Genomic DNA, 6,695 nt, shown 5'->3' on the forward strand with positions numbered 1-6,695 from the left:
CTAACGAGAATAATAATTACTGGGATACCTGCGGTATCACAGTCAGAAAATGCCTTTGTTTTTTTTCTGTCTTCTCCACGACAAAATGGCAAAGTTGCGCAATAGTATCCAGGGGTCTTCAGGAACTTACCCAAGAGACCTTTGCGGGTATCTGCTCTAGGGTTCCCGTCTACAGTCCAATCAATAAGCCTTTTCATAGTTTAAGAATCGATTCCACCGCGCATGCGATTTTATCCCGAATTTCTCACCTTCTTTTGACTAATTCTTCTTTTGTTCTTAATTAAACAAAAGAAGGTGAGAAATTCGGGATAAAATCGCATGCGCAGTGGAATCGATTCTTAAACTATGAAAAGGCTAATTATCATGTACCAGATGCCAATCCATGTCACTATGTTGTCAAGTGATTATGGAGGGCGGAGTTAGGGGATCACGTGGCAGAGGTTTATGTCTACGCATGCTCTATTTTGTTGACTGCTGTAATTCAAAACAGCCGAACCAGAAATAATAATTTATCAATTTCGTAAACATGGATTTCAAGGCAAGAAGATAACGATGGTTTCGAAGCAATTATTTCTAAGAATTTTCAATGAACTTCATGAGCAATAGCTTGTTTTGGTTTACTCTTCATGATTCATCTACTCGAGCAGTATTTTCTGCACGAACAAGCGAAGATCGGTAAGGAGAACAGGGTTTCAAAAGCCAGAATTTATACGATAAGCGATACTGCAAATTCATTCAGCATGACAATATAGATATTCTTATAGCCTACATTTATGTATTTATATTAACTGTTTTGGCTTCAAAGTCTATCCACAAAGGAACATGAGGTACATAGCAATATTTATTTTAAGATTCTATTTGATTTAAGAAGCAAAGTAAATAATTTGCTAAGCACATTCCAGAGTTTGATCCTTGCCGTTCGAAGCGTTATGGTCTCCTTTGAGGTGGCTGGACCCCCTCACGCTTGACCGCTACCTTCCACTTTTGGAACGCTGGTGCATAAACGTGTTTTATCCGATTGCAAATCTTTTTTGCACATAAGTCACATAAAGATTGAATTAATGTTTGATGCAGTTTTTAGTGAGATCGGACGTCATAACACGTGATTATGATGAAATATTTGTTTTCGTTTAGAAAATAATTTTAGCCTTGCAGAGCGTTCAACACTAAAATGCTTCGTACCACATAATTATGTACTAGATGCCTCCATTCATAGGGATTTTTGAAAAAAAGTTTGGTATAATAAACAGTTTTTTTTATTCAAACGTGAGCGAATAGAATCGGCGAACATGCCTCAAATAAAAACTTCAAGAAAGAAGCGAGCAAGACTTTTGAGTTTAAGTATAAAACCATACTTCGGGAGTAAATCGGAAAGCGACCAAGCGAGATCAGACCGTGCATGGTACGAAAGAATTTGATGTTGTGATCATTAGCAAACAATAGAATTCCAAGAGCATCAAATCGTTGGGAAACGATCAATGTTTTCTGTATTTCTCGTTCGCTTTAGATCGCTTTAAATGAGTTCAATAGTCTTGCAATTTTGTGTAATATTAATTTAAGTTCTAATTTGTATCCTGACGTAATTTTGAGAGAAATGAACAGCGAATTTTAGAATAATAGAAGATCTAGTAAGATTGACTAGAAAACTGCGATGAAAAGTGCGCATCAAATGTTTACCCCGTCTTCTGCACCATACATTTTCACAAAATCACATAAGTCGATTACCATCAAAATGTTCCTTTTAAAACTAGATACAGAGTAAAACTAAATGAGCAATGACTTTTGTGAATATATAGCTCTGAAATATTAATTTCGGCCGTATGACATCCATTGTTTAGTTTTGAAGTAGATTATGCACTATATCTCAAATATCTCATAATTAGCTAGATAGATTTTTTCAAAAATCCCTACAAATGGAGGCATCTAGTATATAATTATGTGGTACGAAGCATTTTAGTGTTGAACGCTCTGCAAGGCTAAAATTATTTTCTAAACGAAAACACATATTTCATCATAATCACGTGTTATGACGTCCGATCTCACTAAAAACTGCATCAAACATTAATTCAATCTTTATGTGACTTATGTGCAAAAAAGATTTGCAATCGGATAAAACACGTTTATGCACCAGCGTTCCAAAAGTGGAAGGTAGCGGTCAAGCGTGAGGGGGTCCAGCCACCTTAATTTTTCTTCAAAAAATGGCGATTCATTTAAAATATCGATAAATTATAAAATCATAAAATGTAAAGCAATTATGAGAGAGGTCTGGAGCAAATATTAGCCCGTATTTACGTTTTAAATGAAGCATTTTTATTTTAAAGCGAGCTATACAATGCCCGTGCAAATACGCACGCTTATGCCCGAACAACAACCTCTGGAATTGCAGTTCCAAATTGAGTTATCTATCAGCACTACTTTATCAGTATTTTTGGAAGCTAAACCAACTAATTACTTCATGCATGTTGAAACCAGGTCCTCCACTCCCCCTTCAAGGTATCCCAGTCAACGCTGTCTACAGCGTCTAGTTAAGTAGATATGAAATGGGCGTTCTGCGCCACGGGCCCCGCCGAATCATGCGGATTCATTGCGGACAATCGATTAGATGCGGATAATCCGCATCTAGTCGATTGTCCGCAATGAACGCCCATTTCATATCTACTTAGTTATTCATAAAACATCCAAAATGGTTCATGTTTTAGACCGATTTTGGTCATTTTTACACCTTTTCCAAAAATTTGCATCATTTTTGAAGAATGAAAAATAGGTCATTTTTGGCCATTTTCGGGCAAAAAGCATGGACTATAGCCCATGGTTTTGATCGATTTTGGTCCATTTCATGTCTACTTAGTTATTCATGAAACATCCAAAATGGTTCATGGTTTTGATCGATTTTGGTCCATTTCATGTCTACTTAGTTATTCATGAAACATCCAAAATGGTTCATGGTTTTGATCGATTTCGGACCATTTTCACACTTTTTCAAAAGATATGCATTGTTGAGGCCACTAGCTCAACAGTATAGAATTCCTGTTTTTCCGCCGTTTTGTGCTGTGTGAGTCCGCTAACCAGTTAATGTCGCTGTCGCGTCACGTCGTGTGCACGTTGTCATTTGTAGTGTTAGTGTAATGTGATCATCAGCTTCATGTGTTATGTTCTCGTGCAGTGTGTTCATCAATTGGTAAGTTCTTTGCCATTGCTTGCTTGCAGTATTGTACCATCGTAATGTAATACTCTTTGTTTTAGGATTTTACTGTGTGTGTATCGGATAGTTTACATGTGAAACCATTTGATGAATAAATCGAATCAGTGCATATGAAGTTGAGACGTGTGTGTTTTTTTTTTTTTTTTTTTTTTTTTAGGAAGGAAGCTTCTTTATTTTGCCACGGTAAAAACATCAGTCGATTGCCTAAAAATATTTAAAAGTAAAGATTTACGATTAAAAAGCTAGTTACTGTTTTACATGTTTGCCGTGGAGCCCTTAGTTACAACTTTTCTTACTGTACAAACTATCAATTTCCGTTTTAAATTTTCGTACTGACTTGACCTCTTTTATATTTAACGGTAGGTCATTCCACAATTTTGCCCCACTATAGCTGAATGATCGTTTTAGATATTCAGTGTGTGGCTTAGGTATGGACAGTTTATGATCATGATTTCGAAGGTTGTATTTAGTATGGTAGTCGGAGAAAAGGTTTTGTAAGTAAACTGGTGTACGTCCCTGCATCGTCTTAAACATTAGTAGGGCTTTTTGTTTTTTACGACGAACTGCAAGTGTATCCCAGTTTAATTGGTCAAGGAGATGGCTAGATCTTATGTCATAGTTAGATCTTGTGATAACTCTAGCCGCTCGATTTTGACGCTTTTGTAGTTGAACACATAGTTTATCACTTAATCCATCCCAAACTGCACTACAATAGTCCAGTTTGGGTAGAATTAAGGCTTCGTAGATTTGGATGGCACTATCGGTCGAAATAAATGGGCGAACACGTTTTAGAGCCCCTATACTTGAAGAGATTTTCTTCGAAATGTTGTTAACATGTTCTGACCAATTAAGGTTTTTATCGATAGTGACACCCAAAGATTTGGTGTGATCAACTTGTTTAACGCTAGCTCCATTAATCGCAATATTAATAGTGGAATCGCATTGCGCTGTGAACTTTTGGCGGGACCCAATAATCATAAATTCCGTTTTCGCTACATTCAAGCTTAGCTTATTTGCTAACAACCACTGATGTATATTAGTGAGTTCAGTGTTGATGCTTGGTTCCAAGTCTCCTACATTTTTACCATGAACGCTGATGCTGGTATCATCAGCAAACATTCTTGTTATGGCTTGCGCCAAACAATTTGGTAAGTCATTAATATACAGGAGAAATAAAAGTGGGCCTAAATTACTGCCTTGTGGTACACCGCAGCTCACAGTACAAGGCTCAGACAGACTTCCGTTAACACTGCACAGCTGAGACCTCGTCAGTAAATAAGAACGGAACCACTTGAGTGAGCCTTCATCTACACCATAATTCGATAGTTTGGACAAAAGAATTTCATGATCTATGGTGTCGAAGGCTTTTTGGAGGTCTATGAAGATTACTCCGTTAAGTAGTCCCTTGTCTATATTAACTGACCATTCGTTCGTTGCTTCGAGCAACGCGGTGACAGTGCTGTGCAGGGAGCGAAAGCCTGACTGGCATTCCGTCAATAACTGGTTTTCATTCAAATAATCGTATAGTTGATCATAAACGATCTTCTCAAATATCTTTGAAGCAGTGGGAATGACCGAGATTGGGCGATAATTGTTTAGGTCAGTTTTCTCCCCTTTTTTAAATATAGGCGTTACTTTCGCTATTTTCCACTCCCTAGGAAAAATGCCCATTTTAATAGATTGTCGAAAAATCACAGTGAGAGATGGTCCCACTATAGAGGCGGACATTTTTAGCAATTTGTTGGGTATGTTATCTAAGCCTGCAGCTTTCTTTTCCTTTATACTTCCTAACAAGTCGCAAACAGTTTGCTCACTTGGAGGTTGGATAGCGAAAGTTTTACCAGTTGTAGGTTTCAGAAATGATTCAAATTTAATGTGTTTAATTTAATGTGTTTAACCCCTACATGCATTATTCATGAAGAATGCAAAAGAGGTCATTTTTAGCCATTTTTGTGCAAAAAGCATGGACTATAGCCCATGGTTTCGTTCGATTTTGGGCCATTTTCACGCCTTTTATAAAAATATGCTTAATTTATGAAAAATACCAGTTACCTCATAATACATAACAACAAATGAAGGAAAAAGTGTAATAGTTTGAATATTTTATCCCAAAGTGATACTTTTTTTGAATTTTTGAAGCTAAAGTGAAAATTCGTTGTTTTTGTATGACAAGGGATTGCACTGAAAAATAACTGATAACTTTTTTCAGCGACATGCTGCTGCTGCAGTCGGTGGAATAATAATAATCTTTTAACCAAGTATGAAAACTCGAAGGTCGAGAAGAAGAAGAAGAAGAAGAAGAAGAAGAAGAAGAAGAAGAAGAAGAAGAAGAAGAAGAAGAAGAAGAAGAAGAAGGACTAAGGAGAAGGAGGAGGGGGAGGGGGAGGAAGAGGAGAAGGGGGAGAAGTAGATGATGAATATGATGCAAATGATTGTGAAGCAGAAGGACTATGTAACGAGAAGAAGAACAAAAAACTTCAAACATTCTATTGCTTAACTGTTTTATTTAGACGTCTACGCCGGACAGTTTTGAAAGAAGTCAAGAAGTATTGTCATCTACACTCATGCACGTGCCAAAACTAAACTATTTTTGTATTCTTCTGTGTCACTTCCTTGAGTATGGGTCGTCTTCTTAGCATTGTCCTGTGTGGACCAGCTCTATCTTGTTATCACTTCTGCAAGAAGCTCCACGAAGCATACATTCGTTGCCATAGGTGACACCATCAGAGCCACATACCGGAGCGTACTGCATAGTACAGAACCGAGGACATTCTTTAGCTGAAACAGTCAAGTTTACAAACATCAGTCTAATTCTTTCATATCGAAAACAGTGCCTCGGTAGGAGTAAACTGCTTATTTACTTTATATTTAATCTCAACGAAAAATTGTAAGAAGAGAAGATACTTTAGTATATTTTGGCATATAGATAAATACGTATTATAAGTATATATATATTACAATATATATTTTATATTATGAGACATAAAACGACAAATGCAAGTGAAAAAATGGTTCTGGTCGAAACTTTAGCCATTGAGTTTCTGTACCATGGCTGCTCGTATCATGAGCTCAAAGTATATTCAAGTTATTAAATTTAGCATTTTACAAGGAAGAATTCGAGCTCTTAATCAATATAATGGATGGTAACTAACCTTCAATTTGCTGAGAGCAAAGAGAGCAACAAGAACACAAGCGACGAGAATGGCTTTCATGATTCTTAGTTGAAGTTGAAGTTGAAGTTGAAGCTGAACTGGTTGATCTCTCCAAAGTATGCTTCTCTACTAAGCCTGGCTCACTTAAATAGTCTAAGATGGTAAACAAATAGTATAACATTTAATGATTTGAAACAGAAAATGATCCGATAAATTTAACAAGAAACGTCTTGGAGTCTAGGGACTTTTGAATGGTAATTTATTGAATCGTACTTTAGGCAAACAATCGATATTTACTAGGATATTCTCCTAGAGATTTTGTCCGAACAGTGCAATAATAT

At 36.7% G+C, this 6,695-nt stretch overlaps 1 long non-coding RNA gene across 1 annotated transcript; it reads right to left on the reverse strand.

Moving 5' to 3' along the window:
• Positions 1-5,686: 5,686 nt before the first annotated feature.
• LOC116288337 (uncharacterized) lies at positions 5,687-6,507 on the reverse strand. The gene is made up of 2 exons (XR_004196171.2): positions 6,355-6,507; positions 5,687-5,980 (listed from the first exon to the last, which is right to left on the reverse strand). It is a non-coding gene; the product is annotated as an uncharacterized LOC116288337 (long non-coding RNA).
• Positions 6,508-6,695: the final 188 nt, after the last annotated feature.

Source organism: Actinia tenebrosa, unplaced genomic scaffold, assembly GCF_029948245.1.
Source record: "Actinia tenebrosa isolate PJP-AT-01 unplaced genomic scaffold, QUT_ActTen_1.0 PGA_scaffold7__59_contigs__length_16204524, whole genome shotgun sequence".
Lineage (NCBI taxonomy): Eukaryota > Metazoa > Cnidaria > Anthozoa > Actiniaria > Actiniidae > Actinia > Actinia tenebrosa.